This window comes from Triturus cristatus, chromosome 10, assembly GCF_964204655.1.
Source record: "Triturus cristatus chromosome 10, aTriCri1.1, whole genome shotgun sequence".
Lineage (NCBI taxonomy): Eukaryota > Metazoa > Chordata > Amphibia > Caudata > Salamandridae > Triturus > Triturus cristatus.
Window position 1 is genome coordinate 1,196,722,137 of NC_140593.1, and position 20,108 is coordinate 1,196,742,244.

Below are 20,108 nucleotides of genomic sequence, written 5' to 3' on the forward strand. Positions count from 1 at the left end.
AGAGCAAACCAACTCTAAACCAATCAGGCTTAGGCTAAACAGACTTTAGTGTAACTGGCTGATTCATCACGAGCCACCTCTAGTTCATTTCACATGGATGGCGGATCCAGAATGAGCCAGTTCAAGTTAATGATCAGCATAACCTTGCTACACCCACTGCCTCATGACCCTCCTCTTTACGCCTTTCCACACACCCCTCCTTAGTGCACTGCTCCACTGCATTGTAGGCAACTTCGCACTATATAAATCTCCATGCAAGAATGATCTCACCGAGATGGATGCTTTGAGATAGTCTAGGACACACATGCTGTTGACACACATTGTTATTAACAAAATAATGAAGAAACAGCCAGTGCAAAGCAACTCCCTTTTATCTGGTCTGTCTTTGCTTTTGACCGAATATATGGTACATCCAGAAGCAGTGCGCATCCAGGTGGTGGCTGCACTGCAGACCAGTGCTGGAGACATGTACACCCTTGAAGAAACAAGAAGACATGCCAGAGGAAGAGCTCGCTCTCCGTGCTCTCTTATGCACATCCTGCAGATGGTCTTAAGTATAGATTAACAGCATCAACACGAGCTATTCGAGAGACTTTCTGAAACTTAGGTATGGTGGCAAGGGGATTACCAAGAGGAAAAACAACAGACCGTAAAACACAAGTGAAACACATAAAAGGGCATCATGTAACAGAGTAAGAGAAACACTAGCAATGTGATAAATAACAGGCTATCTATAGTTAGTGTTCTTTTTTCATTTTATGGTTTATATCAACTTTGAATAAATCCTGCCTTTGTATTTGTCTTCATGAATGTACATTTAGAGAACAGTAGCAGTGGAGAATTTGACTGGCACTGGGCCTTACCATTCTTGAGGAATCAATGGGACTTCAGTGAGAGAGTTGGCAAGAAGGGTGGAGATTTTTTATACATGTATTTAGGAGGATTGTGTACATGACGCTCCAGTAGTCTATCCCAGAGTGTGGTGGTCAAAACAAAGCACGCTGTATCTCAAGTGTCAGAACAAGCGATAGAACACCAATACTTCAACTTGATCAATAGTGCCATCTGATCAAACAAGGGACAAAGCTTGACAATGATTCCCATCTCACGCAAAAAGACAACAACATAAATTCAACAAAATGTACATAGCTTCAGGTTCCATTCAATAGAACATCCGATTACATCATAAGTTCATGTTTACCAACAAGGAAATTGGAAGGAGAAAAAACGTTCGCTTCCAGGTAAGTGGTTTAATGAGGCTGACCTACAGTGCTGCGGGACAGAGCGTACTGCAGCACACTGTAGCCGGCAAACTTGATACTGAGAATTAAAAGGTAAATCTCAAAATCAATTCTGTGACTAACAACGGCAACTACGAGCAAATAATGAAAGATTGAAGTACAATGTAAATGGATTACATTTTTCATACCTAGTGAGAGAACAGCAAAATAAGTTAATATTTATTTTATTATTTCTAGTAGTTTGATTGTTTGGTTGCAAACAGAAATTAATTCACCCACAAGAAGGAGAAGTGAAAGGTTTGAAATGCATTGGTCAACAACAATATAGAGTTATGAATACATCATATAATCTGTTGAATATATTTAGAAGATATTACAATTTCGTAGAATAGGAAAAACGAGAGGACTATAGTTATGTTATGAACATTTTGAAAAGAAGACAACATAATAAATTGAATTAAAGGTAGAAAAATGGGGCCTCGTTTCTTCAAGTGCTCTATAAAATATTGTGTATCTTGGATACTAGGATGTTGTTATCCTTTTGATAAACTGGGTTAACGTTAGAGTAGCCTTAAAGGCAAGGACAGCTTCACTAAGGAAATACAATAATTGCAAAATACAAAGAGAGTGCTCTAAAGGTACGTTATAAATCTATTTATCTTTCTCTCTAAAGGAATTATGATCCACCTTACACTAGAAAAGAGAAATGTCTGGCACCTAGGTACCACAAAATATGCTTGCTTAAATTAGAAAAGGGTCACTCCTCTGAGAGACCTGCATTGGCTACCTCCTCAGACCTCCACCTGCAAGAACAGCTATGTCACATACAAGAACTACCAACTAACACACTTCTGTAACAGGCAGAAAACTCCCGATTTCAGTGGGCAAACACAAAAAGAAATCCAAGAGCGAATAGCTTAATATTAGAGCATCCGTTTGCATGGCATTTATGTTTTTGTATTTCTCTCTGTGTTTATCCTTATATTCTTTTCCCAATGTTATCTGTGTTTGCCCATATTCTCGGTTTTGTTAAAAAGGAAGCAGACACTAGCAGATTTTTTCACATATGTTAAGATGATAAATGTACACTCCGATTTTATCTTGCTGATGGGTTTCTAAGCTATAAATACATATAGGGGAAAAATCAATAATCTCATATGAAAGCATGCGCATTTTACGATTACCCTTGTGGGTATCAACAGCTACTTAAATCTCTTTAGGAAACGTTCTCTGTTTTTAACTCATAACTGTCAAATCCACAAAGATACTGGCCTCTCAGTCATGACTGTAAAAAAGTACCCTGTTTCCATTTTGATCTATATCTGAAAATAGAGACAGGAAATTAGATGGGTTTGGGTCAGTTAAAATAAATAAATACTGAAAACTGTGAGCCTTACTGAAAATGAAGCAGTGCAAAAAAACAGACAAAACCTTAAAACAAAGGTTCTCAAGCTTTTTCCTGACAGACGCCAATAACACCTCAAGGCAGATCAGGAGAGCTCATTTACTTCTCCAATTTAGGCGGAAGAAGAAAAACCCAACTCTTCAAGAATCATATCTTCTGTCACTGTTTAAGAACCTAGTTATGCGAGAAGGGTATACCGTTCCTCTTAGTGGGGAGTAGTGTGGAGAGTACACTATATCCCTTAGATTGAGACGAAGTGGGGGATAATGTCTAGATAGCCTGGGAGCTGATAGCATGTGATGGGTGGGGGAACCCACACTGGTGGAACTAAAACCCTCACACACCCAGCAAGCTAGGTGTCATGCTTCATCATCTGGGTTTTGCTCCTCGTCGGGTCGGCGCTGCAATTCCCAACGGGCACCCAAAGATGGGGCTCTTTAGCGGAGATCTTTTGTTCCTTGCCGAAGGTGAGTGCAAGTGAGGGCCAGGTAGGTGTAGACGTTGGTGAGTGTATTTTAAAACAGGGTTGGTTAGTCTGAATAATAAATTTTATTCGGTCAGTAAACCACCCTATTAAAAACGAAGTGAGTGGCGGTGGTCTGGACACAATGGGTCAAGGACTACCCTGCTCTACTCAGATGGTCAACATGTTTCTTGCCTCAAGGTCAGGGGGATCCAGCGGCAATTCATCAGGACCAGTGAAAGGTGAACTATCTACAAATTGTGAGGGTGTAAAAAAGAATATAAAGTTGTTGTGGTAGTGCCTGGATAAAACTACCCTAGGGAAGTGTATGGAAAACTTAACACTTCCGTATTGGAATGGCCTAACGTTATAGAAGGTGCCGCTCCAATCGGTGCATGGCGAGCCTCTTGGGATGGCGTGTTAGCCTAAGTTCTGTCGCCCAAGGGTGGTCTGCAAACCTACCCCGCTCCGCCGAAACCGGGAAGTTTAAGAACCGCCTCCCTCCTTGTTGGAACTGGCATGTTCTAATTGGCTGAGGCAAAGCCCTAGCCAGGCAGATCCTACCACTCCAGTCAGGGGTGGGTGATTACACTCACTGTATAACCTACGCTCCCCCTTGGGTAGGTTGGCACTGAGCAGTCACAAAATAGACTTTGTGTCACAAAATAGACTTCACACATGGTGTATGTAAATAAAGTTTGTATTCAACACACACAAATTAATTAACCCAACATGAACATCATGTATTCCTGGGCATAAATCACATTGGGAAATATTACTAGCAGCACTAGGCCCAACCGTGTTAAAACAACATCAATAGTATGTATACTTGAGAAAAATCCTACTTTCCCCCTCATGTGGTGCAAAACACTGTTAGAACTAGCCCCAACCTGGCAATTTTTGTAATTCAATAACACACAGTTTATTGGGTGCACCCGAGATCACAATGCTATCAGAAACGTGTACACACAGATAATTACAACACTTTTAAATAGTACAGTGGGCCAAGGCCGCACGGGTAAAAACCAATGTCAAACGTAGCTTTCTTTTGGCAAGGAATCAACGTGTAAAGCAACCTCGCCAGGCAATGTAATTAATAAGATGTGGTCCTCATATAGTCACTCCCACACACTCACTTGTGACCCCAACACGGAACCACGGAAATCAGGCAGGTCTGTACCGAGCACACACACGCACACACCACCGTAATGCGGTGCACTGTTATCCAGCAGGTCAGCTGATAATGCACATGCAGACCGTGTGGTGAACCCTCCTACTCTATTCAGCTAACCCCGACCACCCTACATCCTCGGATTGGAGATAAAGGAAACCTTCCCTTGATATTAGGCTGATCACGGCCGTTGTCACACTTAGTAAGGGTCCCAGGGAAGAAGGTGGGGGTAGTTAGTAGGGCTAATTGGGCAGCAGTCGACAAATGGGTGTTGGCCAGCACTTTTGAAGTTCAACAAGATGGGGAGCAGAGGCAGGCTGAGGGCGATAATCGTTCTATCAAAGAGTTACCCAAATGGCCTTCCGGGACCAGCCCGATTCTGCGAAGCACAGGAGGTCACGCAGGGCACAAAAGGAACAATCAATGAATGGGGATGAAGCTGGGGAGCCTCTCTGAAGAAAAAGGCACCCTGCCAGACACACTCCAATTAAAAAAGCACCTTGGAGCATGAATCAGCTCCTCTGCACCTCCCTGGAAATGAGGAACAATGCCTGGTGCGCATTGATACGAGTCGCACCAGACAGTGACGGTCACACACAATGAAGAGTCACAGACTCAGTACCTCCCTAGAAATGAGACAACACGTCTGGTCTGGTGCACGGTCATCCGAGTCAGACCAGACAATACCGGTCACACACAGCGAAGATATGCAAATTCCGTACATCCCTGGAAATGAGGCACGTCTGGTGCGCGGTGTTCCAAGTCGCACCAGACAATACCGGTCACACAAAACGAAGAGCTGCAAATTCCGTGCTGGTGCGCGTTGATCCAAGTCGCACCAGATGATACTGGTCACACATATAAGCACAAGTTCAGCAATGCAGCACGAGGTAGAATGAGGTACTACTATGGGTACACCCCACCTCTGAGGTTTACAACCTGTAAAATCGGACACCGCACGCAAGGTGCATGCAGTCGGCGTGTCGCACAAGAGAGATGCAGCACGATCGATGATGAGGGCCACGCTGGATCCAGCGACCAATGATTCCACTTAACACCAACAAGATGTGTATGCGTGTCTAGGCCACACAATGCAGGGGCCACAATCTTTAGATGTGGGCAGTACGTATGGGGCTCCACACAAGGCAATCTGATCTCAAGGCACAATTCTTACTTCCAAGCTCAATCCGTGCTACCAGTTGGGATACAGCAGACAATGTGGCACTTAAAAGAGCACCGCTTTCTAGGTGTCACAAGTAGATGGTGTGGGTCCCTTGCGGGAGGTCTTTGAAGTCCCTAAGACCTCCACAAGGGAAACAGGGGGAAGCCAACAAGCCCTTAGAGAGCACACTTCAAGGCGCCACACAGCAGCAGGTAGTCAGGCCAGCCGCTATTCAGGATGTGTGCACAGTCCCTTCCAGTAGCAGTAATCCTCCTAGTGCACAACAGATTCCTCTAGTAAAATGAACCACACAGTCCCAGGATCTCCAGTCCTACAGCCCACAAGTGTATGGTTACCCTGTTGAAGTGTGGCGCCAGTAGTTACACTGAAGTGTGCCTTTGAAGTTGGGGGTGGTTCAGAGGGTTTCGCTTTGAAGCACAGATGTCTCCCCTAAATGTAAGTCCTGTCTGCCACAAGGCTGTGGAATGCAGTCCTTAATCTTTAGTGGGGCCATGATCTGGCTCCTAGAGGCCAAGTGTCAAAACCTACCACTTGCTTCACCCCTTAAGACTAGTCCTAGGGATGCTCTAGTGGTAGTGAAAGGTGCCCTCAGGATTGGCCAGTGGTTTAGAAAGGCCAACCTGAGCACAAGTGCCATTGCGCACACACTGGCCTGCAATGGCAGGCTTGACACGTTTCAAAACATCTTAGCTGAAAGTGTGCACACACATGCCTGCAATGGCAGGCTGTGACTTATGTTTAAGAACCTCAGTTAAGCATCACTTCCTAACATGTGTAGGAAGGGTGTACGTGTTTTCACACTGTATTTACAGTTAGAAAGTGCCCAGGGCCTTAAGACCGCAAACAGAGAATCAGCAAAAACCAGGAGCAAAACGTTTAAGGAAACACTACCTCAAGAGTATCAAGTTTAACACTCCTCCGGCGGGTGGGTCGAACTGCTCCTTCAACTCAGATCTGTGACTGGGGGTGAGTGCCTGAAAAGTTTCAGCGCTCCGTCCATCATCTCTTTGTGTTTGCCCCAAGTTGGCATGGTAAACCCAGACGTGGGTCCCTTGCTCACTTTGCCAATGGATTTAAGCTAGCCTGGCTGATGAGGGTTGTTACCCGGAAACCTGTCCCAGGATGCCTGTTTCTGGTCCAGGGATGACCTGGCTTGGCAGTTTGGGCTAGACTGTTCCCATCAGGCACAGGGTCAAGACTGATTTGCATATAGCTGGGTCTAAACTGGGGGGGTGAAGTGAGCTGAAGAACGATAATGGATTCAACCCAGATCTGTAACTGGGGGATAATGTCTGAAAAGTTTCAGTGCTCCGTCCATCATCTCCTTGTGTTTGCATAACTTTCCCTCCATGCTACCCCAGCTGCGTACACAATGTTGAAAGTTTCCTATCACGTGCAGTGCTCTGGTGCTTCCCAGTCAGTCTCTCCCTGCCATGCTACCCAAGCTCCTGATCCTTATGGCATTCATGTACAGCGCTCAATTGACATACAGGCCTATCCAGAGACACAGGTCCAATGCTTTGTAATGCTGGAGATACATATGAGTACAATAGTGGATGTGTTTTGCCTTGTGTGGAGCATTTTCTGGGCCCAAACGCATTTTGGTACCGTAGTCCTGGTTTGTATCAAAAGAACTAACATACTTTATGTCGTACACGCACTGACTCTTCCCCTACACTTGTGTGTTCCCTCTCACACTCTGGCAGCGGCAATAACTGCACCCTGCATGGTCTATTGTATGTGCCATAGCTCTCCACACCAAGTGCACGTTTGGCACCTGGCACACATGGAGGTCCTCTCACGTGCTCCTCCCACACACTGTTCTTTCACAAACATGTTGTGTCCCCAAATCGATTCACCGATGCGTGCTTATCGCAGACACACAGAGCCGGGCACTCCTTTGTATGTGGGGTCGATAAAACACGTCAGTGTACACCGCATTAAAATAGACTTCCCACACACAGATTAGAACTCAGCAGCAAAGACCCCATGACCCAAGGGGTCCTGCATTTTATTATTTCTCCTACGTCATAACAGACCCAACAACCATGCACAATCCCCCCAGGAGGAAACCATAAGATGCCCTCAGGGCATTAAATTAGTGGGGTCCTGTCAGGTACCAGGACCACCAGTAATTTAAAAACAGGTCCATGTCGGGCTATGTAGTGGCCCTTAACTTTAATGACAAAAAAATACTCTTTCATTTCTCAACAATGACTGTAAAAACCCTTAAGGATACACGCCACTTCACATTTTACTCTATCTTACATTTCCCTAGAAGAAGTGGTCGAAGTGTGTGGGGAGGGTCTAAAGGGCATGACATGACCATACTTTTTTAATTTTAGAAAAACAGTTCCCCTACTTTTTGTGAAAAGACAGCCATACCCGGACTGTTAATCCCAACAGCTGAAGTGTCAGGCAGGGATCTCCTGTACTATGATACCGCTTGAGGGCAAGACAGCTAAACAAGCCTTCTTGACAGGGTGCCTGCTTCCCTGAAAGAAATGTAACAGTTCAATCTGCAAATTGAAAGACTGAAAAAAAGCCAGTATTGGCTTTAATTGATTAAATCACTTGATGCTTCCTGATGAGACACATTTATTATTTGTGAGAGATATCGTATGGGAGCTACCAGCTAAGGTATGAAGTGGGTACTTTTAAAAGACAGTTAAAGAAATTGCACTACGTACAGTCTGCAAAAATCTACATTTTGAAAACACTTTATCTTAAACCTTTTTGCAGCAGCCTCTTATACTGTGTGTAACACAAGTTTAAAATAATGACTTACATATCCACAGTGCTTTCTGTCACAGGCTGGGACCTTGTAGCACCAAACATACACAAGTCACTATTATCCACTGCACCAACCAGGAATCAATTTTGTGGCTCTCTGATGGCACAAAATGATTTTTCATTGCGCCCAAACACTGATGCACTTTGACTGTTCTGCACTGCGACTGTAGATAGACTGTGAATGTTTATTTATAAGTAGGGCTCCCGGTATTCTGTTTTTACGGATTTTTACATATAAATACAGACGGAAATCTATATTTCCTTTGTCTGTATTTATATTTAAGAAACTCCAAAATACTAGCAAGTTTTGCCGCGCTGCCGTCGGGTATTTTGCTACCGACGTTCCAAATAAACAATTCTGCTGTCCCGTGTACAAAAGGCAGCTCTCACAGGGGGGTTCTGTAGACACTGCCCGCAGTCTGGTAAGAAGGGGTGAAAAATATAACAAAGCCTCGTTAACAAGTGAATGGTCTTTTTAAAGACCTGTGAAGTACTCGGGTGCAGCTTGTCAGCTTTATCTCGCACAGCAAAAAACTCCATCTGATTTGAAGCACAATCTTTTGGAGATGTTGCGTCGCCTTTAGGAGTAAGGGATGCATAGTCAAGCAGGAAGAAGAACCTGTGAATCGGACAAGAGTTTTTTTGTACTTTTTGCTTCTGTTATTTTTACAATTTGCACGTATTGCAGTAGTACTTGTATCCATCAGTTAGCGTTTGCTATTATAATTTTACAGCAACACACCCCATGTTGCCTATACCAAGGTAGTCACAGTCTACGTTCCCTCCTCCATGAATTATTAACATGCACCCTCATAAGTTTAAACTTTACTGAGAGGGGCACTTTTTTTTTTTTTGCTTCTAAGCTCTTTATTACAGATGCTGTTAAAATTTGACAAAGACTGCATTGATGCAATTTTGCATTCACATTTGCCCCAACGTTTGGACTACCGTTTTTGCACTGTTATTTCATGGTCCAATTTTGCGCCTGTCGGGCTTTGCAAATGTTAGATTTAAAGTTGCACCTATGCACTCTGAGCCTTCCGCCATCTTGCACTTTAACCATATAACCTCCTTGGTGGAGTTAGCAGGTTAAAGTACCGTATGCATACACAGCACTCTAACGTGACTTAATAGGTGCCATGTCAGTCCGTGCACACACACTGACTGCATTTAGTCAAAATAATTCTGTTTCCATTGACTCTGGAGTGCTGCACTTTTGGCTCAAAAAGGAAAGAAATTACGTGGGTATTTCAACTCATTTGACAGTTGTCATTAGATATTATTTCTGAGTGACTGCTGCAGTGTTGATACCACTCGGAATGTATGCTCCCGCCGTGGTTTGCCTCATTATATTACTCTTCTGCTGGCTAATTAATTCACGCTTGGCGGTGAGAGTCAAGTGTTTCTAGTGCAGGCCGGCCTCTGCGTATATTCACCAAGTGTTTAATTACTTGCTTGCTGTGGTCACGTAGCCTTCTATTTGAGATTACTAGAGGTAAACCTCTAGAAGTGTCACAGTGTGGCTTACTATTCATGTTTTGGTACGTAAGGAATTTGTGTCGCAGTGAGATTAAGGCATTTGTGTAGGATCACCCAGTTGTCGAGTGGGGAAGCCAGGAGGTAGAAATTCGATCATCCCCATTTCCATAACCAACTATTTTCGCTGGAACTCAACCATTTATGGTTTCAATTTTAATATGGAAGCCTCTGTTTCTGTTATACAATATTTATATGTTTTTGATATTCTGTTTATTATTTTGCTGGAAACATAATCGGTTTATACTTGACCTCGTTACCTCCGTAAGCATTCGTGTAAAATAATTTCAAATAAAGTGTTCATGTTGCATGGCTGCATCCTCCAAGCCTCGAGAATTTGGCGATCAAAATAATATCCTTTTCGCAATTTTCATAATTCCTTTAAAGTGTCTGTGCTCTGCGGTTGTGAGTTGCAAGCTTATGACATAACCGTATTTTGCCAATGCTTGTTGTTAGAAGCCCCCAGGGGTACCAAACACCAAAGGCTCTATAGTTATACTTCCACCTCGAGCTCCTCTCTCCACCCTACACTTCCTGCCCTTTTGTTTTAACCAATTTATTATTTGTTTTCTGGTACAATATAGCCTGTATTGTACTAGAAAACGAATAAAATTGTCAATTTAAATAAATGTGGAAAAATACTAGCTGTAGCGTCATCTTTTGCTTGTGGCAAAAACAAATGCGGATAAATACAAAAAATAAATATGGATACAGACGGAAATGGCAAAAAAATAAATACCACAAAACCGGGAGCCCTATTTATAATGTCATGTCTTATTTGTATTGTGTTGCTTGTAATTGTCTTGTTATACGATGTACTTTGATGATCTTAAGTGATCGAAATAAAGTTCTTGATGATGGCACAAACAGACCTCTGCAGCGCATTAAGTAAGAGAGGTTTTATGATGTACGATAGAGCATTTCACACTGATTAACATAACTTGCATTTATTTTTCATATAAGCTCTCCGTTATTTTATATGTAGTTACCTGAAGGTGAAAGACCGAAAAAAGTTCCAGGATATTTTTCTTCTTTTAGACACGCCTTTGACCAAGCCCCCACACTCACTCACTCCCCCCCCCCACGCCGATAGCAGCACAGTTCCCATACTTTTTTAATGCACTTCAATCAATGCGTAGAAGTATTTGCATTTTTCAAGATGGTATGTTTCTATAGTTTATTTGACTCACGTATGATGTTTACCATGAACAGAGCTGAGTCACTTGTAAGCATCTGAATTCAAGTAGTGAGTTCCTGTTTCTGATGAGGCACATTGAGAACCCTGAAGTTAAAACAGATGGCAGCGCAGGTTTCCCACAGGGTGTGTCAGAGGATCATCAGGGAGTGCAGACTCCAAGCACAGCCAATCCCGGCCTTTATGCAGAGTTGACAGAGTGATACTCACATGTATGCCAATGGTAATTGTGGGAAAGTATGAGATATACAGATGCAAGATTTCAGAAAGATGGGGAGGGAATAAATAAGACATGAATAGCTGAGAGAAAGAGAGCAGAAGAAAGTGTATGAAGAATGGTAAGGGAGTGTCTGGAACTCAGAAAAGGCCACTCACTACCCCTTCCCCAGACCTTAGTAACAAACTCAAGAGACACCCAAACACGAAGCAGGTGGCCTGCTGTGCAAATCGCAGGATGTCCATTCACTTTTTAAGCCACACCCTTTATATAAATAAGACGCGCATCTTTGAAAGCATTCCTGCCCCCACTCTTTTAGTACCACTTGAAGCACCGGATCCACCTCTAATTATTGTCCATTCCGCTGGAACACCCCCCTCCCCAGCTCCTGTCTCTTGCTTTCCCCGGAGTATTCCCCTCACACAACCCTGCCTGCCCTCTCCGGCACGTGCTCTCCTCCCTAAAAAGAGTGCCTGTCCAGCGTCCCTTCCTCGTCGCGCGCTCCTCCATGCCTTCACCCCCCAGCAAACCTCCCCTCGCTGACGCGCTCATTCCTCACACTTGTCCCGCTCTCACACGCGCTCCTTTCCTCACACTCGGAACTTCTCACACCCCCTCACTTTCCTCATAGCGCTCGCGCCCCTATCCCACACACACGTTCCTCACACCGCGTGCGGCTCTTCCCCCTAACACGTACACGTTCCGCGCGCGCCTCACCACTAACGTTACTGGCACCGCGCGCGGCTCATACATCACACACGTTCCTCGCAACGAGCGTCTCGTCGCGCGCCTCTCTCCTCCGCGCGCCCGTCTGATGCAAGAGGCTGCAGCGGTTTCGCCAGCGTCGCCGCGCGCTCTTCAGTTTGGCCTCATTTAAGTTTCCCTCCTCGCGCCCCGCACTCACCGGCCGCGGACAGACGGCGCCTTCCTCTTCTTGGGGCTCGGGTCCGGGCGGGGGGAGCTCTTCCCAGCGGAGTTGATCTATATTTATTTTAAATGTCTCTTCTTTTTCGCCGGGACTCCGGCAGCGCACGCAGACACGCTCCCCGCTGAGGCCAAACCCACCGCCCACCCCCAGAAGGAAGCCCGGCGCGCCCCCGCCCTCGCACATGGCCCTGCACTCGCGGATCGACAGCATGCTCGCCGGCAGGCTGCGGGGCTCGCTGCTAACTGCTCGCCCTGGCGCTCCGAAAGAGTTACCTATCCGCCTGGGGACGTCTACAAGAGCCCGCATCTCCCCCAACCTGACTTAAGTGTCACTTTTGGGAATATTTTCTTTTCTGATATTGACAGTAGTTAAACCTCCTGACGGTTTTTTGCTGGTACTTCGTGATTCTGCCAGGAGTAAGACTGTCGTTTATTTATTTGTCTTTTGTATACAGCCAAGATGTCGCAAACTGGTCATTTCAGAGCGCTCAGTTAAACAGGTTAAAAGACATCAACTTCACAGTTGTCACGTATTATTATGTATCTGACATTAATCGCCGTTGCTCCTTGCCCTCATCTTTTTCCAGACGCAATGCAGTAGCCCTTTATGATAGTTAAGTATAGCGAAGAGTTTGGCCTTTCAGTGTCCTATTCACAGAAAAATTACACGTGCGCCGTTTCGAACCTAAATGGCTGCAATTTTTTTGTGTGCATATTTATATAGCGCGAACTCGACCCGAAGGTATTGAAGCGCTTTACATGAGCACCGTATTTACATTACACATTCAGGCACGGGGAGATTAAGGGGCATATTATCAAGACAGGCGATAACATTATCGCCGCTTTAGCGGCAGAAAACTGCCGCTAAAACGGCGATAAGGGGCTTGATAATATGCTCTATGGAATTCCAATTAAAGCCCATGTTAGATGTGAAGGACATCTAACATGGGTTTGAATTGGAATTCCAGAGAGCATATTATCAAGCCCATTATCGCCGTTTTAGCGGCAGCGATAATGTTATCGGCTGTCTTGATAATATGCCCCTAAGTGATTTGCCCAGAATCACAGGATGTGGATGCGACCTCTGGATTCCAGCACCAAAGCCGGCAGTTTAGCCGACGGACCACATCCTCTCAAAAGTTCGACTTTTTGGAATTCACGAAGATTACCAAGAGATAGCAATAGGAGCTTCGACCTTTATATTTTTGCAAGTGCATTCCAAGGAACATGTAGCGAATTACCATTCACGAAGAGTCATTCTAACTGAAATATATTCAGGACATTCACGTCGTCGACACGTAAGTATGCTTCAAACAAGCGTCAGATCACACCAAGCAAAGATGTATACTTTGGCCCAGATTGCCAAAGTCTATCGGTCTGATCCCAGCGATTCCGCGATGTTTCTTTGCACAAACATGTTCAATTATCATTAAAAGTTCAAAGGTAGTGAAAACTAAACATGTCGTAATCAAAAGGTGTTGTGCGTCTTTAAAAAAAAGAAAAAGTAGATAATGTTCTACAATAATACTCAATAAAATATAAACTGAAAACAGAAATTGGCACACTAGTTCTTCCACTGAGGTGGACTCATTTTTAGACAGATATGCAAAGACAAAATTCCATCTCCTGTGAGCTGACCCACGGCCAATGTTTTGGTGGGTAGAAGTAAAATGTGAAGGTAACTTGAACAGACATTGGATAAAGAGTGCTGTGTGATCGCTCCTGTATGTATATGTAAACCACAGGGGAGGACTGCTGATACTGGGCTATGCAGATAATCACCCCTGGTTGCAGCCCATCTACTGGGCTCTGAGTGATATTAATTTCAGGATATAGGAGCCTATCAGTATAGGTTCAGCCAGACCTTAATTTGAGTCGGTGGGGGCCACCGGCACTGATTTTTGGAGACCAGCACTTATTTTTTTCCCAATTAGATATTTCCAGATTAAAAGCGAGGGGAAAACACAAAGGAGGAAGAGAAAGACGGGAAAACTGTCACAAAGGGAGAAAGGGATTTTCAATAGTGACAAAAAGGGGAAGGAGGTGTCTGGTATTGGATTTAAAAGGCCTGACGTAGACTGAAGAACACGCAGGCTTGGTATTCGATGTACTGACATTTGATAGCGCTAACTGCAGGCTTCTGAACTCAGCTTTTGGCAAACAAGGAGATGATGGACGGAGTGCTGACATTTTTCACTCACCTCTAGTCACAGATCTGGGTTGAATCCATCATTATTCTTCAGCTCACTCCTTCGCCACCCCAGTTCAGACCCAGCCTTATGCAGATCAGTCTTGACCCTATGCCTCATGGGAACAGTGCATCCCGAACTGCCAAGCCAGGTCTTCCCTGGACTGGAAACAAGCATCCTGGGACCTGTTTCAAGGTAACACCCCATATCAGCCAGGCTAGCTTGAATCCAATGGCAAAGTGAGCAAGGCACCAGCACTTATTGTCTTATAAATTAAGCACTGGTAGCCCACTAACAGATAGGTGCAGCTCACCTCCAGGCCAACTCCTTATTCAGACACCAGCACCAAGATTCACTAACCACAAGATAAAGGAAAATATATCTAGCCTTTCTGACCGCCCTACCAGTCTCAATCTGAGCTAATCTCTCACCATATGAAACTATATACCAGCTCACTCCCTGATCTTTCATCATCAACGAGACAGGCATATAATGTATGAAATATTGTGGGAAGGCACAGGCTATACCAGCCCACCTAACAAACCACTCAATACTAGACAGACAGGTCTTCAAAGACTGTAAATGTCAGCCACACACTTCTGGTCATTGAGGGACTCTAACATAGTCCACCCTGCAGGTCCTATCGAAAGAATGTTAACAACAGTGCACCTTAGCAAATCTCCTTAATTGACGTTTTATATTGCCAATCCCAGAAATTAGAACTATAATCTAGACTATCCTGGCAGATATCTGATTTCCGCTCACTCTTTATCCACACCTGTTAACTTCCCTCGATCTATAACTTCACATAGTAGCCAACCTCCTGACATAACCAGCATAGGAAATGGGATTGAAAACATAAATTAAAATTACCAGCACAACCAAGGGACCTGCAGACCTAATCAGTGCTGCCACCATACCACAAACTATGAAAATGTGTGTCTCACACACTTCTGATCCATTGCACCACCAAGCACCCGGTCCCATAACACAATAACAAAACCTCTGATGTGATCATGCATGACAAAGAACCACTAAGAAACCAATCAAACACTACATAATTCGCCCACATGATGTAGTTGGCAACCTCTGTGGATACAGCTCCACACTATAGAAACAATACAATACACTATCTTACATGCAATTGATGTTGTTTCTTTCTACAGTTAAACATCCTCAGATTGCATTGTATCCCTAGAGGCCTCATCCATAAAACACTGAATGAAAAATTGCAGCTGACTTAAAACTATATATTGCTTTTCGTCTCCTATCTTTCTACTAAATGATCCCCACCTCAACTTCCATTCTCTACATGCTTCCAAACTCAGAGTATAGCATACTTTAAGTAGGGGGGCTGACTGCCCTTTTCCCTGTAATATAATTTCAGCAAATTACCACACCATCACAACCATTTCTTTGACACCATATCCCTGCAACCTAACAATGCTTGATCACCTCTTGTCTATCTAATCCCAACAAGCGTATAGATGTATTCACACATCCCCCATTAGTGTTCACTCCCCACTCCTATTATCTTAGTCTAACAGAAGAAAACGGAAATAAATGCATGTTTAATGTTTTCCTTGAGAGCACAAGACTAATACCAATAACTAATAGATTAACCTTTCTCAGTGAATCTAAATAAGATAACAGTAAGAAGCCAGAGAACAAAATATAAAATTCTGGTGCTTCAAACCACTTTCACAAGAGACTTGTAACTAGAATAAGACCAACAAAGATTTCTGAATTAAGAAGAAACAAATCGAGAATTAAAAACAGTTCCCAAATCACCGGAGTATCACAAGTAGAAGGTTCAATATAAAAAGACTATTATTTCTGACTTATGGACTGTAAATTATCTGACAAGTTTAAGTTGCCCAAGGCCCTCAGTCAATGACTGTAGGTGGCTTACCCCTAAACTGAGAGATCTTCTAGTAAAGAGAGCTATGCTACTAAGATAAAGATCCTGGAGGGCAACACATGGGAAAAGGGCAGAGTGGACATCAGCCACACAAAGACAAGCAAAATGGTTTGGCTGCTAACCTCACGTTCCAGAGGCCTGATCCAGCGGGGAAAGCTGTTTCATGTAAATCTCTCTTCAGCCAGCCTGGTTGTTTGCACCCAGGTGCGTCAGCAGATGGAGTGACCATCTGGAGGGTATTTCACTTTGAAGTAGAAAGGGAGGGCACAGATTAAAATAGGATCAGCATAGAGGCAAGCACTGATAGCCAGCCAGCTTGAGACTCCGTGTCCCCATCCTGGTATGGGGCTTTTCAGGGAAGCACTGGCTGTAAAGCGAAATAGGTGCTGAATACTGGTTGATGACTATAGTGTGGGAATTGAGCCATGATATGCTCCTAGATCTACACCAAACAGAGCTGAGTAGTACTGTATAGTACGCTGCCCGTACTCTGCTAAAAAGAGTGGTGCTGGAATTCAAAGATAGATGAAAAGACTCATTAGGAATCTTGGGAAGCAAGAAACTCGACCAGCAGTGCTGTTGATTCCGGTGAAGAGGGTTAGTGGATTTTATTTCCAGAATGATGTTGTGCCAATTACCTCTGGACCAGTAAGAAGTAAACTTGCTGTTCTGCTTTGATGCAGCCAGGCTGTGCTGACCACCCCAAACTGTTGTACAGCTAGAAAGTGAGTCTTGAGACATGCTCAGGTTTAGCTGCACCTGGTGCTCGCTTCACTGTGGGTATTGTCGTCCCGACTCCTTCTCTGGGCTTGGGCAGGTTTCATCCATGACCTGATCTATGTACACTTCTGCCAGCTCAGGACTGGTTTTCCACCAGGAGTGCGCTAGAGATGACAACTAGCACTTTGCAGAAGAAGTATACAGGTTTTGCATGTCTGAAATCATGTCCTTTTTGCAGCTTTTAATATTCCATTTCAATATGGTGGAACTTATTGATGTTTGCTTTTCTTTCCCAAACCAAGAGGGCTCCTGACTTCCTGTTCAGGGGTTCCTGTTTCCTGTATTTTACTGTCCTGCAAAGCAGTCAAAGTCTGATTTTTCGATGGGTTAATTGCCCCATTGTCTATGATATTTGTCCGTACTCTTTGCTTCTGCTAGCTTTGGATTGAAGGTACCTTCACCTTTGTTTTACTTCATATCTGTGTGTTCCATTTTTCTGGGTTCAGTCTCTATCCTTCAGCTCCTGCCCTGGAGGTTATTCATGCCTTAGAGACCTTTCTTCTCAATCTTGAAATTCCTTCCTGAAAACAGCAGCTCTTACACGTGAACCTATGGTGTAGAGCAAAGTGTCTTCTGGAGGGCATCAACCCCACCACGAAAACGGTCAGCTCAGGATCAAGAGAATATCCTTTCTGTCCAGCCATTTGCCCTGCTGCTCCCTCCTTGAAGAGGCAAATGAGCCAAAGTGGACTTGAGAGGTGCCGGTACCCTCCTGAAGTGTGTTTGGAAGAGTACGCTCTTCCTTAGCGACAGATAGCTGTTGGACGGGCTATGTGGACCTTCACTCCTGTTGATTTACTGTCTCGGATAGCCACAATATGGCAGTGAAGAAAAAGTTTGTGGCATTGAAAGCTCAAACAATCTGCACTGATGACGCGTTCAGATTTATTTCATACATTGAAGTGTGCCCTAGCCCAAGATGTAACTGACTCTGACCATCCTCCCATCCTTTTTGCTGCTTAGAAGCGTTCTTCCTTTCTGGGAGCAAGTCAGACCTCCAGCGTCCACTTTAGCTAATGCTCCACCACAGCCATTTAAATTTGCATGCAATTGTTTTCAAAGGGAATTTATGCACATTTTCTGTTGAAATTCTTAATGCCCGATACCCTGAATGTATTTTTGTCGGTTTGGTGTTAGGTTGGTATTGTGAATGTTTATTTTGTTGCTTGCTTGACTTTAATGTTATCTAATTATTGCTAAAATATTTTACTCATGTTTCCTTCAAGTCAATCCTGTTGCTTGACTCACAGCTATGGAGCTCGACTATAGCGGACATCGAAGTTTAGGCAGATCTCCTGCAGTTAACAATGTGCGTTTTTCACAATCGCTATTGGTCTTATAAGTGTTTTAAACACCTCAACCAACCATGAAATAAAGGTATAATTAAGGATGATCCATGAGAAAAAAGAAAACTAGGTTATTTTCACTGAAGTGTTCTAATAAACCTAATTCTCCAATTAAAGGGCCTCAAGATACCACTTATCTTGAATACTCATAATGTGAAATGTAATTATCTTCATTAACCATTAGTCTTCTGACGCTTGCAGACTTCCAATAATACACATTTCATCCTGTCTTATTTCCTAGTGCGAATCGTCAGTTATACTAAAACTCATTTAGGTGTCATATAAAGTTTCAACTTCTGGTTCATTAAACTTTTTCATTCACTATTGCATTGTACTTCAAGTTCAGAAATAAAATAATGTCTTTGCTTGACAAATTATCTCTAAGTACACCATAATTTAATCTTCAGTGCAAGATTTGAAGCTATTTTGCATTCATTGATTTTTCTTGGGAAGACAGAAAAACATACATGTAATCATTCACTACCACAGTTGCCTTTTATTTTATTACAAATAGTTGATAACAATCACACCCCTAAAGAATGGTGATCTAAACAATCACTTGTGTCAGTGTTACTTCTTAGGGTCAGGCACAACAGAAATTACTCCTCTTAATTCAATAATGCAATTTATTCTTGGTGTACAGGCCAGATCGGATACCAAACACTCAGCTACCTCCAACTGAAATCACTACTATACCCTTCTTAAGTAAGACCCTCGAAGTGGGGATTGCCAAACAATAACAATCTGATACCCGATATCTTGGGTCTAGTTTGCGCTATATAAAACAAAAAAGAAAAAAAAAAGAAAAGGCTTCAAGAAAAATCCATGGCATCCCAATTCAGTGGATCAGGAATGTGAGTATTGTATTTTCTTTTGTCCTGTAGGTTAATACAGTGGAAAAGCGAGGAATATATTTGCAGGAAAAAGGGCAAAGTGTCAAGAATACGCAGACAGAGAGAAATGGGAGAATATGGGTCTCCCTCACTCAGTTTCCTATGATTGCTAAGGACACCACCCAAGAAATAAACACAAAAGTATCGAAAGTTAATAAGTTGATATTCGTAAACGATCAAAATTAATAGCAGCATGCAGGATAATCGCCTAAAAGAAACACAAGACCTCATCCAATTAGAACAGTAGTTCATGTAGCTATGAAAATATTTCTGATTCAACATATCTAGGTAGTTTGAAACTATTTCTACCCACGGGGTGAGCATCACAAGCTTTTCACGTGCACACATTCCTTAAAATGTTACGTAACAGAAAGCTAAAACCCCTCACGTGCGTTTGTCACTAAAAGGGCGACTTGTCTCTCATCCTTCAATGCTCTCTCAAGATAAGAGAGCTCATGTGATGCATGTTGTGGAGCAGCTGAAACATCTACATTAGGAATGCTCTCAGCAATTACCATTCGCCACCAAAAGTCTCTTTCTGCAGCACACATAATCTGTGCAAGGGTCTGGGTTAGCCAATTATGATCAGGGTCATCACAAGACACATTTTCCCATCTGCTCCTTCTTTGCATGGGATCAGTGTGGCAGAGTACGGAGAATGCACATATTGGGGAATACTCCACATTGGCTGCCCTTAGAAATGCAAATAAAATGTAAGTCTGCTTGTCAGTCCCCTTGGAAAATGGTTCTTTTTTTATGTTATGTTATTTGTTATTTTACAATTTACACTGCACCACCAATGTTTGACGGGGGCATTTCATCAGTACATTGCTCTAGATCATCTTGAC

The 20,108-nt window shown here is 43.5% G+C and overlaps 1 protein-coding gene across 5 annotated transcripts in view; it reads right to left on the reverse strand.

Annotated features, from left to right (window-relative positions):
• The window catches only part of SLC38A5 (solute carrier family 38 member 5), a 419,077-nt gene that overhangs the window by 229,403 nt on the left and 169,566 nt on the right, over positions 1-20,108 (reverse strand). The window contains exon 1 of one of the 5 annotated variants that reach the window (XM_085629634.1): positions 12,109-12,281. The exons of 3 other annotated variants lie outside the window; for them this stretch is intronic. The gene's annotated coding sequence lies outside the window, so the exon portion shown is untranslated. Of the gene's footprint in view, positions 1-12,108; positions 12,282-20,108 lie in introns of those variants that run through there. One more of the 5 variants, XM_085629636.1, reaches the window with a different exon arrangement.